The sequence below is a fragment of the Nelumbo nucifera genome, chromosome 6 (assembly GCF_055504915.1).
Source record: "Nelumbo nucifera cultivar China Antique chromosome 6, China Antique-T2T, whole genome shotgun sequence".
In the NCBI taxonomy this organism is placed as follows: Eukaryota; Viridiplantae; Streptophyta; class Magnoliopsida; order Proteales; family Nelumbonaceae; genus Nelumbo; species Nelumbo nucifera.
The window spans coordinates 47,237,474-47,256,042 of NC_142654.1; the positions used below are offsets into that span (position 1 = coordinate 47,237,474).

At 38.9% G+C, this 18,569-nt stretch overlaps 1 non-coding gene across 1 annotated transcript; it reads left to right on the forward strand.

Moving 5' to 3' along the window:
• Positions 1-18,138: 18,138 nt before the first annotated feature.
• LOC148791010 (small nucleolar RNA R71) lies at positions 18,139-18,245 on the forward strand. Its single transcript, XR_016078045.1, has one exon. It is a non-coding gene; the product is annotated as a small nucleolar RNA R71 (small nucleolar RNA).
• Positions 18,246-18,569: the final 324 nt, after the last annotated feature.

Sequence of the window (18,569 nt, forward strand, 5' to 3'; positions counted from 1 at the left end):
CAAAATTAATATATTTACATATATATGTACGGTTTCAAAATGTTTGCAAATGGTTTTAATTCCCGGGATCCATGTGAGAGGAGAGTGCGGCACTGTTCCTTGCAGCCGAGGGAGAGGTCCTCTCTTGTCGGGCAGTGCTTGATCATTAAGGGCTGAGAGGTTAAGTGTAAGACCATTTAGGATAATACCTGATGGGCTAATCTTGCACCTGCCCACAGTCCCTGGGTTTTTATAAGATGGCTTGGCCCAGGGACCACTTAATGTAAGTGTTGGGCCCATAGGGTTCATACGATGGACTCAAGGGGTTCATTGAGATTTTCAGTGAATTTGGCTGGGCCTTGTATTAAAGGCTGGGCCGAACCCATGTGGCTGGTGTGTAGATCAATGCTTGGGTCCCACGCCATACAAAGAAGCCCAACTGGGCAGCAGATTGGAAACTAATTAAACACTGAATACTTAATGGGCCAAAAGCCCATTTCGAAGTGGGCTGATATGATCACCCATCGATGGGGCGAATTTGAGATTGAAGTTAGCAAAAAGGATTGGGCTCTTAGCCTTATCCACTCTTAGAGACCAAATTCAAATCAGATTTGAATCTGGTAACCTCCTGATAAGATCAGGAGTAAGCTAACTCTATCTGGGAAAGGGATTAAGATTATCCCCTATCCAAATACTGATTTGGATTGGGATAACTCCTAATTAGGAGATTTCTTAATCAAGAAGAAAAGAGAGGAGATTTTCGAATGAACCAAGAGGGAGAGAAATCAGATTTCGATCCAAGAGGTTCTGGTAAGCAAGAAAGGTTCCTGCGAATTGAGATTAGATCTCATTCTCTCCAGAAAAGAAAACAGTTCAGCTTTTTCGTTTCTGGAAATCTCCTCCTGCCGCCGCCATCTGCATTGTTGCAAGATTCGATCTTTGCAGAAAAGAAAGTCAAGAAACCAGTTCTTGACATCAGTCTTGCAAGAAAGACTGAAAGAATTCAGTGTTTAGTACATCCAGGGGATTCTTGTGAAGGATCCAGTGTGTAGGACGCACCCTGCTGGTTCTGTTCCATCCACAGCTGTGTCATCTTCAGCAGGGACAGATCTTGGAGCATTCTTTGGGCGTGAACACCAACTTTGGGAGATACTGCTTCTCCGGATCAGGTATAATCCTCCCATTTATCTTTTGGTACAGATCTGGTTTGATTAGGGTTCAAGTAGATCCTTGAATATTGTATTCTAAATTCAGGGAATATGATTCCCAGTTGGGAGAAGGTAGGAAATTTTTGAAATTCGCCCCACCCATTCCGCAACCTTTATGGCGTCCATTAGATGGATCCTACCATTCTTTCACCAAATTCTTCCCCTCTTCGGCTAGAAGGTTGGGAGGTCCTCGACGGCAGGTTGCACCTATTGAACTCTGAGGGGTCAGCCCTATTTGATCCAACTGGGCCGATATCCAATGGGTCTGGAGACACGCGCTCACCATGGTGCCCCAGGCTACCAGCGGGGCGGTTGCCTTGTGGGTAGCCTCCTCTTAAGCACCACACCTCGTCCAACCTCTGTGCGAGGTTGTCAAGCTAGTTGAGGACTGCTTGAAATTGGTCCATCATGACCAAATTCTGGGTATTCCTAGTGTTTCTTGCCATATCGGCTGAAGCTTAGGAGTTAATTCTTGAGTTTCTTAGTTAAGGGAAGTCTTAGCAATATTCCTACAGACAGTGCCAATAATTGCTACCTAGAATGGGTTGAGGGCAACATTGTTAATTGGTTTTTGAGCCAAGGAGTTGTTGAGTGGTCTGAGACCTAGAGTGGCTGAGGGCTGGTAGGCTAGTCCTGCGAGGATCAAAGGAGAGAGAACGTCAGAGGTCCCAGGTAGATACTCGAGGCAGAGACTCCAACGGTCAAGTTCGGGTGGGTGTAATACAAGGTGGATGAGGCTTGAGGTGGGTACACTTAGACGAGGCCACAAGGGGAACTGGAGAGTTCTAGGTAGTCTTGAGTATAGATTCTAGATGTTTACCTTGAAGGGGTTGCTCCTTATTTATACTTGAGGCCACCTGGAGGTAGGGTGGCTCGGATGGTCAGGATGTGATCCTTTCCTGAGGAGCACGTCCATTCGACGCCACTACGTGCAGCTGCACCACTGGTTCTAGATTGCACGCTGACCATTGTTCTGTGCACACCTCTATTGGGTCCGCTCAGGGTGCCACCGCTAGACACATGCGAGCATGTTATTGTTTAAGGCCATGTGTGCCTACATCACAACCCAAATCATCTATATTTTGGCATACACCTCATTGAAAATCTTTGCTTCATCCATACAAAATTCTTTCATCTAAATCCAATTTATTTAAAATCTTTGCATCAGGTATTCTTTCATTGAAAAATCCTTTTACACAATTTCATCAAAATGATGGCTTTCATATAATTTGTCCAAATCCAAATGTCTTCATAAGAAATTCTTTCATTACACCCTAAATCTAATCCAAAATCCATCAAAATTCATTAAAAGCTTTCGCTTCATCTATGCAAATTATATAAAAGCCATTACATCCTCTTTTGTTTTCTCTCCAAGAAACCCTATCATGAACTAGTCATTGCAAGAACTGATTTTTATCAGTTTTTCCTTTGAGATTTTGCAAGAAAAACGTTGGGTAAATCAGACTCATTGATAACTCTACATTTTGATGTCTTAAGGGCATCAGTTCAGAGGTATTTTCGGCCTTAGAAAAGTCAAAGTGTGCCCTTTCCCCAGTTAAATTTAATATTGTGACCTCTGAGGGTCTCTGTGGAAATTCTGTGCAAAAGTCGAAAGGTTTCATGGCTGAATTGCAGTTTTTGGGAAGCTGATGTGAAGTCCAGCTAAGAGAGGGGGTGTTTTTGTGAAAAACTGAGAATAGGAGGGCGCTTCCTATCTGCTAAACCCAGAATGGCGCCTCTCCTACTATATTAGCATGCTCCCGTCTCCTTAGCAAACCCTAGGGTGCCTTTTAACCCATTCTTTTTATCCTTAGCAAACGCTAGACGACCCCAGCTGTTTATTCTCCACCTTCCACACCTTCTAATCTCCCCCACTCATTCTAGGGCACTCTTTTTGTAGCTTTTAAACCCTAGGGAGCCACCTAATTGCTAATCCTCACCATTCAGCCCCTAACCACTGGATCTCAGCCCTCCATCCCATCCTCTATCCTAGCCATCCACTCTAGGGCGCCACCCACTCCTTTTGATCTCCACCTTTCAACTATAAGCACCTCAGTCTCCTCCATTCATTTCTGGGCGCCCAAATCTCAGCCCTACGTAATATTGGGCACCCTCTCCTTTTCTTCTTAGCCTTAGGATCACCCTAAAACCATCCTAACCCTTCATTAGAAACCCTAGGGCGCCCATAACTTTGCTAAAACCCAGCTACCGCCCCCTTCTTTCACTCTAATCCTAGTTGTGTCCACTCTTCTCTACAAAAAGGACCCATGGGCTCCTGAGAAGGGGTTGGATTCTGCCCCCAGGTAAGATGGAAGGCTGATCTTGAGAAGTTCAAGGGTAGAGAGGACGCCCAGGCAAGAGGAGGGGTTCCTACTTGCAGTTCGCCAACACCACTACTGCCACCTCTAGAATTGGATCCCAACCACTTTTACTTTATTTTAGTTTTAATTTCTGTTCTTTCAATTCTAGTTTCGTTATTTCCTTCCTGTAATTTATTTTCATTTTATTTGATCTTCATTTTCTTTTCTGCAGATCTGCAATTCGGCCAGGTAAGACAGAAGGCCTAGCTCGAGAAGTTCGAGGGTCAAAGGAGAGATCCGGAGACTGCTACCTCTGATCAGATTATAGATTTTTATTTCGTTTCTTTTGTTTATTTATTTCTATATTTATTTTTTGTTTATACACGTGTAACTTTCAGTACTGTTCCAATTCTATATTTTCCTCAGTTTAATTAATTAATTTTTATATTTCAGCACTTCCCTCTTATGTTCTCTTGTCCGGATTTGAGTATGTATTAATTTTTCCCTCGCATCCCTGTGGATACGACCCGTTCTCACGCATTTATTGCGTTAGTATTTGTTTGAGAATCAGAAAAATTTTATAAATAATTAATTTGGGGTTCCGAAGTGTTTAACAGCATGCTTTTGGATACACCAAGTTTTTGGCGCTGTTACCGGGGAAGCAATGGAGAAAATTTTTTATTTGCTTTATTCGGATATGTTTCATTATTTTTTTTTATTTTCATTTTATTACTTGACCCATTATCTCATTTTAATTCTTACTTCTATTTGATTTTGCAAGACAAAATAGTGAAAGGTGGGGTACCGGAGCATTGCGGGAATACGGGAGAGAAGAGAAGATTAATTGGATTGCGTTTTAGGTGTAGTCGTCCCATTTTATTTTTGATTTTTTTATTTTTATTTTCAAACTCTTTTTTTTGGTAGAATAGTCATTTCTGATTTTTTAATTAATTTTTTTTTCTAGATCCGATTTATTTTTTAGTATTATTTTTCTTCCGTTTTGTTTCTAGATCTATTTTTTTTCTATAATTTAATTTCTTGTTCGAATTTTTGTCTTATTAGGTTTTTTTTTATCTTTTATTTCAGATAAAAAAACAGAAAAAAAATCGTTTACTTTATTTTATTTATTTCCGCATAATTTTTTTGTTCATTTTATTTTCAATTTAATTTTTAGAATAGCAAATTTCTTGTTAGAATTTATTTTGGTAGTTGTTAATCTTTTTAGCATAATTATTTCTTTTATTTTCTGCTTGTTATAATTATTTTTTGCCTTATTTAATTTCCTTTTTTAGTTATTTAATTGAATAATTAATCGTGAATAGGAAATTGTTAAAATATTTGAATTTGAGTTTAAATTTCGAATTTGAATTTAAATTTTAATTTTAATTCAAATCTGACTTTGAATTTGAATTTGAATTTCAAATTTCGAAATTTAAATTTAAAATTTTCAATTTCAAAAACAATTAATAAATAATAATTAAAATAAAAAAATCTAAAAAATATAATTAATATTTTAAAATTTTTGCATTTGCATTCCAACATTTAGGGTTTCATATTCTATAGCATGCATCATATAGGTTTATTTAATTGCTGAAATTATTTTGTTAGTTGTGAATGTGCTAGGTTTCTTTTTATTTTAATTGCTTCTTGTGCTTAGTTTATTTTATTCTTTTATGTTATATTGCTGAGTTGCATTTTAGAAATAATTGTTCATGCATTTTAGAAATAATTGTTTATGTTATATTGCTGAGTTGCTTAGTTTATTTTATTCTTCACGTGCGGTTTACCCTAAACCCTAATTTAAAATTTGGATAGCAAAGATCCTTTAGGGAAGCCTCACACTTGGTTCAAGGGTGTGCTGAATTTTACGAAAACTTGTGATTACATTCCATAACTGGCGGTTGGTGTCTAAGGAAAGAGGTTAAATGGCTATGCCTAAGCGGGTTTTGTTGTTACTTAACTAGGTCCTTGCAAGAGCAAGGGGAGCCTCCCACATCCCCACCTCTTACCTGGCTAGCGAAAGGAAGTGGTGTAATTCCAAGTGAACCTAAGAGGATTCACATTGGTTGAACCACAAGTTTAGGAAACCCTAGGTCAGCCCTAGGTTGTGTGGTTGATTTGCTTGCAATTTTTTCTTAATTTAAAAAAAATCAAATTTGAATTTAAATTTCAGGAATTTAAATTTCAAAATATAAATTTGAATTTAAATTTAAAAATTTTAAATTTCAAATTTCAAATAAATAAATAAAAATAATAAGAAAATAAAAAAGAAAACAAAAAAAGAGAAAATCTAAATTTTAAAAATTCAAATTTGAGTTTAAATTGCAGAATTTAAATTTCAAAATCTAAAATTGAAATTAAAATTCAAAATTAAAATTTCAAATTTAAAAAAAGGGGGGTCAAAATAAAATAAAATGAATTCAATGGCCGAAGTTTGTGGAATGAGAAACTACTTCCAACCCGAGCCATAGATAGATTGGAACCATGTGTCTCGACAATTGGTCAAGATTTCTAGAATGGCCCCAAGACTTGATCAAGTCCTTGCATTTCGTCAACGAAATGGCCCATACCCAACCTTGTCATCCTATCCAACATGTCCCATCTGTGTAAGCCCGACCCATCATGTTAACCAGTGCCCTGCTGTAGGCCCATGTCAACCAGTCATGCCAAACCAAGTACATGCAGCCAACAGATTTTTCGAACCCAATGCTAACCCATTCTTTAGTCCATATAACCCTGGGTGGGAAAATCAACCTAACTTCACTTATAGGGCCCAAGTCCAAGAAACCCCCTTACCAGATGTGCACTCTCAATGGTTTGAAGCCCAGACTCACTGGGAGTACAACGATTACCCTGGGGCTCAACCGGCTCAACCATGTCAAACCTACATACAGTCCCAATAGTAGTACTGTCCATCTAACTCCATGGCCCAGAAATTTCATAGGCCACAAGGGCAGAACCAATTCCAACAGATGTACCCTAGGAATCAACCGACTCAAGCTTATCAGGATTACCCACAACCTCCTCAAGCCCGTACAGTAGATGACCAATTCATGCAACTTCAGCAACTGATCCTAAATCAGCAGCAGTCCATCGACAGATTAGAGAGCCAAATAGGACAGCTGGCAAAAGCCAAGGCTAGGAGAGAAGTAGGACAAATACCACATCAACCGGTTGCGAATCCTAAAAATCAGCCACTAGGTTTTTCTCCACAGCAGATCCAACCACCTCCTAAAAATCCTGAGCTCAAAAATACCAAGGCTATTACAACCTTAATCAGCCACCGGTTGCGAATCCCTTTCCAACTGCACTCACAGCTGGGCCAGTGCGGAAGAACAAAGAAACTCGCAACGAGGAAAGCCGGGAAGTCCATATTAACTTCCCACTCCTCAACGCGATCCAGCATGCCTCGGCCTATGCCAAGTTCTTAAAAGAGCTGTGTACTCAAATGATAGAGCCACGATCGACCCCACAAAAAAATGATGCTCTCGGCAGATGTTAGTGCAACTCTCCTAAACCAACTTCCCCGAAAAATGAAAGACCCTGGTGCTCCTCTCCTAAGTTGTGTCATCTCTGGAACCACATTCAATCGGGCCCTATTGGATCTTGGGGCCAATATAAATCTGCTTCCGTCCATTTATGAAAGGTTCAGGATCGGCGAGTTAAAACCTACCCCGATAATTCTGCAACTCGCTGATCGGTCGGTCAAGACTCCTCGAGGTGTTATCAAGGATGCTTGACTAATTTTGTCAAGGATGATCTTGAGATGGGAAAGATCTCTATGATCAGTTTAATTTTAAGGCTGCATTGCTAAGGGACTAACAATGGTTAAGTCGGGGGTTGTGATAACTCTGCATTTTAATGCCTTAAGGGCATCATTCATGGGTATTTTCAGTCTTAAAAAAGTCAAAGTGTGCCCTTTCCCTAGTTAATTTCAATATTGTGACCTTTGAGGGCCTCTGTGGAAATTCTGTGCAAAACTGGGAAGGTTTCATGGCTGAATTGCAGTTTTTGGGAAGCTGGTGTGAAGTCCAGCTGAGAGAAGGGGTGTTTTTGTGAAAAACAGATAATAGGATGGCGCCTCCTATCTACTAAACCCAGAATGGCATCCCTCCTACTGTATTAGCATGCTCCCCTCTCCTTAGCAAACCCTAGGGTGCCTTTTAACCCATTCTTTTCATCCTTAGCAAACCCTAGCCACCCCCAGCTGTTTAATCTCCACCCTCCACTCCTTCTAATTTCCACCACTCATTCTAGGGCACTCTTTTTGTAGCTTTTAAACCCTAGGGTGCCACCTAACTGCTAATCCTCACTATTCAGCACCAAACCACTAGATCTCAGCCTTCCATCCCATCCTCTATCTTAGCCATCCACTCTAGAGTTCCACCCACTCCTTTTAATCTCCACCTTTCAACCATAGGCACCTCAATCTCCTCCATTCATTTCTTGGTGCCCAAATCTCATCCCTATGTAATATTGGGCGCCCTCTCCTTTTCCTCTCAGCCCTAGGATCACGCTAAAACCATCCTAACCCTTTATTAGAAACCCTAGGGTGCCCATAACTTTGCTAAAACCCTGTTGTCGTCCCCTTCTTTCTATCTAATCCTAGTTGTGTCCACCCTTCTCTATAAAAAGGACCCATGGACTCCTGAGTTAGGGTTGGATTTTGCCCCCAGGTAAGGCAGAAGGCTGATCTTGAGAAGTTCATGAGTAGAAGAAGAGGAGGATGCCCAAGCAAGAGGAGGGGTTCGTACTTGCAATTCGCCAACAACACTACTGCCACCTCTAGAGTCGGATCCCAACCACTTTTACTTTATTTTAGTTTTAATTTTTGTTCTTTCAATTCCAGTTTCGTTATTTCCTTTCTGCAATTTATTTTCATTCTGTTTGATCTTCGTTTTCTTTTCTACAGATCTGCAATTCGGTCAGGTAAGACGGAAGGTCTAGCTCGAGAAGTTCGAGGGTCAAAGGAGAGATCCGGAGACTGCTACCTCTGATTGGATTACATTTTTTTTTGTTTCTTTCATTTATTTATTTCTGTATTTATTTATTTATCTGCACGTTTAACTTTCAGTACTGTTCGAATTCTATATTTTCCTTAGTTTAATTAATTAATTTTTATATTTCCGTACTTCCCTCTTGTGTTCTCTTGTCCGGATTTGAGTATGTTTTAATTTTTCCCTCGCTTCCATATGGATACGACCCGTTCTCACCCATTTCCTGCGTTAGTATTTGTTTGAGAATCAGAAAAATTTTATAAATAATTAAACTGGTGTTCCGAAGTGTTTAACGACACGCTTCCGGACACACCACTCACATATCCCCTCTAAGTTTTTATTTTTGTTTTTTGATATTTTGTATAATTAATTAGAAAATAAGAAAAGTTAATCATAGTAAAAAAAGAAGTCCAAAAATAAAAAGTTCCAAAAATTAAAAAAAAAGTAAGAAATAAAATTAAAAAATAAATATGATAAAATATAAGTTAAAAATAAAAAAGGGGTAAAACATATAACAAATAAAAATTATAAATTATGAATTATAAAACAAAAATTGGAAAAATTCAAAAATAAAAAGACAAGTAAAAATAAAGAACTAAGAATCCAAGAAAGAAGATAATGAATAAATAATAACTAAGTAGTAAAATAATAATAATAAATAAAACTAAAAAATAATCCAAAAATAATCAAAAGATAAAATAAAATAAAAATCAATGAAAAATAAAAAAAAAAGAGAAAGAGATAAACAAGAAAAAATTAAAGGATATAAAAATTAAAGGTGGAGTTGAAAAAAAAAAGAAGAAAGATAAAAAAGAAAGAAAAAAGATAGGAAGAGAAAAGGATAATAAGAAAGAACAAATAAAAAATAAATGAAGAAGAGAGGATTATTGAAAAATAATGTTAAAATAAAATAAGATAAAGGATATAAAAATGAGGTCAATTTCCTTAAACTACCTCTATTGTTTGCAAAATTAACTAATTGTACCCTTACTATTTCTAAAAATTGACATCGTCGTTAAGTGCTAATAGAAAAAAAACAAAATGTCAAATTTTCCCTCCACTATTCCTCAAATTTCAAAATAAAACCCACATGATGAGTAGTTCCGATGATGATGTTTTAGAGATGGATCGAATTTGCCCTTCCTTCATCCCACCAAGAAGTCCCCTTGAGGTGCGCCCAGATACGCCGATCCAGTCACCTAGGATGCAACAAAAGCAGGTGATTCTCTACAAGAATAAAAATATCCATCAAGACAACAATGCAAACGAATGGGTAACTCTAGTTGGCGATGTCCTGAGGTGGCTGTACCAAGAAGAACATACTGTGAGAAGCATAGTATGCAGTAGTAGATTCAAAGCCAGAGGAGGAGGCTCAAGAGATAAAAACAAGAAATGATGAGTAATTTTGGAAATGAACCCAACGACAATGGATGATTAGGTTAATCATCCATTCAATGATTCGGTTTCACAAGGGAATAGAATGAAAAAGAAAGCAGTAAAAAAATTGCAAAGAATAAAAAGAACAGAGAGAGGGAGATTTCCAGTGGGGAGATGAGTTGCAGTAGTTTTGAACTCAACTGCAAATGTCAAATTCGTCATCGGTTTTGAAACTTGCAAATCATGGTCCGGCTCCAAGCTCTCTTCAATCCAATAGTGGAAGCCATTGATGCATAAGTAGCGCCATTGGAGAGATCGACGGCAGTGGAGTTCACGCCAATCTAGAACCCCATCTTACTATCCTAAATGAATGTCCACCACTGTTAGTAGTATAGGAACTTAATCTAGTTCCATCACTGAACAAGGAGAATCAAGTCCTGATAGTCGAAATATAGAACAAAATGGTGACACCCTGCTAAGTACAAAGAAAGTTTATCTACATGGGGATATTTCTACAAGTGAATCTCTTCTCAGAATGGAAGATTAGAAAAGATGAACGAAAGTGCTTGTACAAAGATTTAAAAACTCGCATTTTTTGTTAGAATCACAAAATCAGATGAGCCATTTTGGTGAAAAAGAAGTACATCAGGATCATCTTCTAAATCATTTGAGATGGTTGGGGAAAAGTTAATTGTACTGTGTTTTTTCCATCTTTCCTACTCCTCTGTTTTGCTCACTCATTTTGAAAATCCACTACAACCACTCCGACTTATGGTATCGGTGAACCATCGCCACTTTCTTTGCTTACTCTCTCCCCTAGCTGGACTGGTTCTCTTCTGTAACTGGGAAACAGAGGTAGAGAATGAGTTGAAACGTCATTGACAAGAAGGAGAGAAAATGATAAAAGGAGACTAAAGGAGAAGGTAGGGATTGCTACCACCAGAGAGTTGCAGCGGCAATAGTGGAATAGGGCAGGGAAGAAGAAGAAAGAAAGAAAGGAAAAAGGATATAAAGGGAAAAGAGGGAAGGAGAGAGTGTGAGAGAGAATGGTCAAAAAATCAAATCCAGGGAGGTAAACGAAAGGGAAAATTTCCACTGTTGGTTCATTGTCAAGAGAGATCAAAGCCAAAGGTGAGCTGTGTATTTTCACTGCTGGTTCAAAATGGAAAAGATGAACAATGGGTATTCCGTGTCTGGAGGGGGAGATAAGAGAGAAAAATGAGAGAAAGAGGGGGGCCAAACAATAAGGGCATTTTAGGAATTTTAGAATAATTACCACTCACGTAATGTCACATGTGAACCAATTGGGAGGGAAGATTAACGACAAAGGAGGTTTTAGACAATTGTCAGAAAACTTAAGGGTACTTTAAGACAATAGCTAAATAGTAAGGGTGGAGTTAGTCAATTAGCTAAATAGTAGGGGTAGTTTAAGGAAATTGCCCTAAAAATAATAATAAACAAAAAATTCAAGGTCAAAAAGTGCAAAAGCCTAAAATTAAAGTTTCAAACAAATTCAAAAAATAATAAAAATTAAAAAATAGAGGGAGAGAGAGGAAGCAAAATAAAGAAAGTAGTAGTTGCTTATTAAGTTATGTTGGCAGGAAAGTGCCATCGAGAGTCCTTGGCCAATTCCTCATCGAACAGAGACCAGATCAGTCGTTGAGTCATGGCACAAGATCCTTTCCACAATTATCCTGTAATCACTTCTTAGCCAACAAGTCTAACTATTTCCTCCTTAATAGAACCAAAGGTATCAGCCTCTATCCCATTTTGAACCACGTCTAGCCTAATCCCTTTCAAATGGGTAAGTAGAGCAACCCGTCTAATGGATACGATCACTTTCATCAATAAAATGTTATTTTTCTCCATTCCTCTTTCTCTTGCATAAGGAGCTTACTTATAAGAGAGTGATTAGTCCATTCAAGGCTATATACCCATAGAAGAAGGCGGAGTTTGTACCATATTGAAACTACTACATTTGACTAAGGACTTGCGAGAAGTCCTAGAAGCATGCTAGTGAGAAAAGTTAGTTGAATTAAGGACTCTCTAGTTGAAAATCCTTTTAGTAGGGGATTCTCCCTTTCAACCTAGCTAGCCATCCTTGGCCCCTTAACCTTAGTAAAGCCACCCTCATTGTCCAAACTAGGGCAGCATTGCAACTATCAAAGTGTAGAAAACTCCCTTTGAATAACATCTGAGTCGATGGTGTGTTCAGAAGCGTGTTGTTAACCACTTTGAAACACCAGTTTCAGTATTTATAAATTTTTCGATTCTCAAAATAACTACAAAACACAGTTAGTGGTGAGAAAGGGGTCGTATCCACAAGGAAGCGAGGAAAAAATTGTTATGTACTTTAATCTGGACAAAATAACAAGATTTGACATTGCAAAAACACAAAATTTAATTAACTGAACTGGAATCCATTAAAATAAAATTCTAACAATGTTGAAAGTAAAAATTGCAGAAAGATAAATAAATAAAAGAAATAAAAAAACTAAATAAAAAAATCTGCAACTCGATCAGAAGTAGTAGTCTCTGGATTTATCCTTTGACCCTCGAACTCCTCGAGCTAGGCCTTCCATCTTACTTGGCCGAATTTCAGATCTGCAGAAAGGAAGACAAAAATTAAATTTGATAAAAATAAATTGCAGAAATGAAATAAAAACTGGAAATTAAAGAACAAAAAATAAAAACACGCATAAAAAGTAAATCTAAAACTATGGCAAATTGGTTGGGATTCGAATCTAGAGGTGGTAGTAGTGGCTAGGCGAACTACAAGCAGGAACCCCTCCTCTTGCCTGGGTGTTCTCCTCTTCCTCTACCCTTGAACTTCTCAAGAACAACCTTCCGTCTTACTTGGGGGCAGAATCCAACCTAAAAGATTGCTAGAATAAAAATAACATAAAAGAAAATAAAGAAAACGAAAGGGATGGTTGATCAAATCTAGTGGCGGTAGTTGCAAATTGGTTGGACTGCTTGCAGGAACCCCTCCTAACAGGATCTGGGCGCCCTTCCCTTCTACAACACTTGAACTCCTCAAGAAACCTTAGCCTTGTGAATTGGGTGAATTGACCAACCCCTTCTCTAGGTCCCCTGGGGTCCTTTTTATAGAGAAGGGTGGACAAAACTGGGATTAAAGAGAAAGAGATGGGCAGCTCTTGGGTTTATACAAAAATATGGGTGCCCTAGGGTTTGAGAATGGAGGGTTAGTATTGTTCTAAGGAGATCCTAAGGCTGAAAAGAGAAGGAGAGGGCACCCAATATTATGTAGGGCTGAGATTTGGGCACCTAGAATGGAGGGTGCAGATTTGGGCGCCTATAGCTGGAGAAAGGTGATTGGTCTGTGTCATGTGGCGCCCTAAGGTGATTGGTCTGTGTGACGTGGCGACCTAAGGTGATTGGTTGTGGTTTAAGGAATGAAGTGTAAGGCTAGGATGTTGTTTAGGGAGAGATCTAAGGGTATGAGAAGTTACTAAGGTTTGGATGGTTGAGATTAGAGGTTAGAAGAGAGTGGAGGGTAGAGGTTTGATAGCCTAGGGCGGCTAGGGTTTGCTAGAGGTGAAAAAAATGAGTGGGGAAGCGCAATAGGGTTTGCTAAGGAGAGGGGAGTATGCTAATACAGTAGGAGGGGCGCCTATCTGGGTTTGGCAGATAAGAGGCGCCCTCTTGTGCTCCATTTTTCATAGAAACACCCCCTCTCTCAGCTAGAATTCACACCAGCTTCCCAAAAACTGCATTTCAGCCTTGAAACTTCTCCAGTTTTTCCCAAAATTTGCACAAGGACCCTCAGAGGTCACAATATTGAATTTAATTGGGAAAATGGCACATTTTGACTATTCTAAGGCCTAGGTAACCCTAAAATGATGCCCGTTAAGGCATCAAAATACAGAGTTATCAGTCATAGAACAAAGGCACCATTCTAACCTAGTTCTTTGCCGATTAACCAAAGAAAGGACTGGATGCCATTCTCGGCCATTTTTGTTTCCTCAATGACCCTATGAATTGTCCAAAATCGCTTGTTAGCTAGTTGAGTTGATGCAGTAGACCTTTTTATTGACAAACTAGCCTAATCCATTGGATGCACCTAAGAGGCCATCAAAGGGCTAAAAAATGATGAAAGGAAAAGAAAAGGAAAAAGAGAAATGATAAAAGAAGAAAATGGGAAAAAAAGAGAAGAGTGAGAGTGTCCATGGGGGATTTGCTCAACATATGCTTCTTCAATATGCAACATGCAATCAATAATGAAATGAAGAGAGGCCATCCTTGGTAGTTTGCTTGATCTTATGCATTCAATCCCGATTATTTGAAGTGAAGTCCCCTAGTTTGCCCTTTGATCCCTTTTGTCAACTTTTTATTCACTATAAACACTTCCTATCAAGTGGGTGTCCAAATAGGTGGAATTCAATTAGAGTAATGAAGCAAGAGTGCAAGAAAACAAAGAAAAAAAAAGAAAAAAGGAAAAAAGGATGGAAAAAGGAATAATAAAGAAAATAAAAGAAAAGGGAAGGAATTTTAGGAGCTTTGTCAAGAAGGAAATAACCAAAGGAAGTTGGACAATTATTAGGGCTATCAATGAGACAGGTCTAGGTCGGGACCAGCTAGAACTGGAATCGATTAAACATGAAATATTGAGGATTCAGGACTGAATCAGACTCAATAGGGTTTGTAATTTTTAGATCCAGAACCAAACCAATCGATTCTCGGGTCAATCGGGTCTGACGCGATAAACCCAATTATAATAAATATATATATACGCTTAATGTATATTAAATATTGCATATATATTATACATTATATATGTTATATGTATATAGCTCAAGTTGGGTTTGAATCAGTTCAAAACTAGGTGGAACCGGTTCCAAATAGATAATAATTGGGATACCATATCAGGACCCGGAACTTACCTATGAACTAGAACCTGCCGAATCGGTTCTATTCCATCAGGTTCGTCGGGTTGGACCTAACCCATTGACAACCTAACATTTATAAAGAAAGGTCAATGCAATAGTAAATTTACAAAATGAGAATGAGGAATTAGTTAGAAGAAACTGAGGCAGATAAGGTGGTTTAATCACTTCAAACCCTAATTTCTTCTTTTTCTTTTCTTTTATACTCTTCTCTTCAGCCCTCTCTCTTCTAAAAGTTAGCCGCCTTTTGGAGCCTCCCCTAGGGCTGCGAATTGGGCTACAATTGGGCCTCCCTCTTTGGTGGGCCGAAGTGCTGCCCTTTTCGCCCTATCAACATGTCTTTATGCTATCTTCACCCTATGTTGTCCCAAGCTCTTGATTTCCTGAAATCTTTCTCAATTAGGGTAAAAATCATGAAAGTCATCATCAAAACCATGTATAAAACAATAAAAATAATGTGTAGCATGTGCATACATCAAACTCCTCCACACTTAAGCTTTTGCTTGTCCTGAAGCAAAGATATTACCCTTAAACTGATCATCCACCAGATTATTTCCACCTATCGAGTGAATTTTTGGATGAGAATGCGCTTAGTGATTAGAAATCCTGCATAAGCACCCTGATTCATCCCCATGATTGGCCATTCTTACCACATACATAAGAGCCAAGGAAGGGGGGAACATGAGGTTGTTCATGCTCCAACACTTAATTCCATTCACTGTATATAGCAGTTCCTTGACCGCCATAACTAACCATCACCTCGAGCTTGGTCTCAAATTCTGTCATTGCACTAAATTGAATGTTAGTGCATTTTATGCTCCATCTCACACGGGTCACAGGCTAGAGGCAGATAACAATACTCATATTCCAAGTTGCTAGTTTTACTATTCAACTTGGAATAGCGGAGTTGGGACTGAACTCATATCATAAACCGCTAGTTTTACTATTCAGTTCATGACAGCGGAGTCATTTGGACTTTGTCCCTTTTTCTTCTTCTCTTTTTTTCTCTTTTTTTCTTTTGCAATTGTTGAAGTTCATGCATTAACAGTTCAAATATGCATTAATAGCTCGAATGATCATTAAGATTTCAACAAAGCACACTATACACATGAGTAGAGTTGGTGCTGGTCATGATGAAAGTCCTATTCGAATTCCTCATCCTCATGTATTGTGATAAATTTGGATCAATCACAGGAACAAATTCTAGCACTTACAGGGATTTCCTTCGACTTCATCGTATTCCCTCTTAGAATTCACCTTATAAACAACAATAATCTTGAGGGAATTTCCAGTTTATGCAGTCTATCAATGCATTTACGTATTGGGGTGATTGAGGTGCATAGCTATAGCCTCCCCCACACTTATCATGAACATTGTCCTCAATGTTCATATAGAGAAAGTGTAAAGATGAATTCAGCAATGAGAGCAGTGGGACTTTAAGCATTTGAAGGGGTTTAGAGAACTTCCCTAAAGAGCATTCTGAAATCTGGAGTGGCTCCTTCATTTGGACCCTCTAGCTGCTGAGATCCAACAAAAACTAGGAGGAGAAGAGAATGATAAACACTAGGTGTAATCAGCAATCTGCGAAATTCAAATCCTAGAAGAAAAAAAAACTCAAATGATACCAAAAAAGGAAAAACAGAAAAACAAATAAAAATAAGAACTACTTATCAGCATTGGGTTGCCTCCCAATAAGCATTTGTTTTTCGTCTGATGCTCGACAGTCTAGTGGGATCAATGAAAATCTAGGTACACAGTTGGTGGGGTAGGCAATGCTCCATCTGCTATATATGGTTTGAGGTGTTGACCGATGACCTGAAAACATCCATCCACCGCATAATCAATGACATCTATCATACAACATGAGTCATCACTAGAAGATGCATGTTTCCTAGCATCAGACATTTTAAAAGTTACTTCCTCATCTTGAATCCTAAGGCCGAGTTGTCCTTTTTGGACATCAACCATTGCCTTTCCCGTAGCTAGGAAAGGTCGCCCTAGGATAAGAGGGATATCAACGTCCTCTTCCACGTCTAAAACTATGAAATCCACAGGAAAAATGAATTTGTTAACTTTAACAAGTACATCTTCTATGATTCCCCTATGATGCTTGAAGGACCTATCAGCTAACTGCAATGCAACTCTAGTGGGTTGGGGTTCACCCAACCCCAATTTCTTAAAAACCGAATATGGCATCAAATTTATACTAGCTCCTAAATCACACAATGCCTTATTAATTTTCAAATTTCCTATAGTGCAAGGAATAGTGAAACTCCTTGGATCTCTTAGTTTCTGAGGCAACTTGTTGAGAAGGATTGCAGAACATTCTTCATTCAATGCAACTGTAGCCACGTCTCCCAGTTTCCTTTTGTTTGCCAATATCTCCTTCAGGAACTTTGCATAGTGTGGCATCTGGGCTAAAGCATCTGCAAAATGAATGTTAATATGTAAACTCTTAAAATTTTCAAGAAACTTACCGAATTCCTTTTCCAATTTGTGTTGCTTTAGCCTATTCGGAAATGGTACTTGCGATTGTTGACTTTTCTCTTTCTTTGAATCAGATCGCTCTTCCTCCTTCTTTTTGGTTTCTCGGGTTGCGCTCACCTTGTCTTCTTCCTTTGCCTTCTTCTCCACCTCTTGCAGCTCCTTACCACTCCTCAAGGTAATTGCTTGCACCTATTCTCTTGGATTGGCTTTGGTATTGTTGGGTAAAGCGCCTTGGACTCTAGAAGATATCATCTGTGCCAACTGCCCCACTTGAGTTTCCAAGTTCTTGATTGATGCCTCTTGGTTCTGAAATCTCATTTCTGCACTTGCTATGAACTTGGTCATCAACTCCTCTAGATTAGATTTCTTCTCTAGCTGATTGAAATTTTGGGAAAAGGGCTTCACCGCATTTTGATTTTGCCAAGAAAGATTGGGGTGATTCCTCCAACCGGGGTTAAATGCACGAGGGTACTAATTGCCTTGCTTCCTTTGCAAATTACCAACAAAATCTACCTGCTCGGGGGACTGCATGAACTGATTTCTGACTTGACATTCATTGCTGATATGACCTCCCCCACACCATTCACGAACTATGGTCTGAACATGCATGGCTGCCAACTGCATTTCATCTATCTTCTTGCTGAGGGCACCGATTTGTGTAGACAGTGCTGTATAGGTGTCTACATTATGAAGTCTGAGCTGTCTCCTAACTTGGGCTCTCTTGGAGTGCCACTGATAGTTGTTTGCAGCCATTTCCTCAATGAGTGCATGGGCAACTTCGGGGGTCTTGTTATTAATGGATCCCCCAGCTGTAGCGTCCATAATAGTCTTATTGGCTTCGATCAACCCATTATAGAATGTCTGAACTTGCAGTCATACGGGAAGTCCATGATGAGGGACCTTCCTTAGTAATTCCTTGTAACGCTCCCATGACTCATACAATGACTCCCCGTCCTGTTGAAAGAAGGTGGTGATATCATTCCTCATCTTTGTTGTCTTGGACAGAGGGAAATATTTGGATAAGAAGCAGCTGGCCATTTCATCCCAATTAGCAATTGATCCAGCTGGTAGAGAGTTCAGCCAAGTCTTAGCCTTGTCCTTCAATGAGAATGGAAACAATCTGAGCCTCACCGCATCATCACTAACTCCATTGTGCTTGAATGTGTCACATATTTCCAAGAAGTTGGCAATGTGAGTGTTCGGATCTTCATGAGCAAACCTGCAGAATTGAACTGTATTTTGTATCATCTGAATGATAGCTGGTTTGATTTTGAAATTATTAGCAACTATTGCTGGTCTCACAATGCTCGAGGC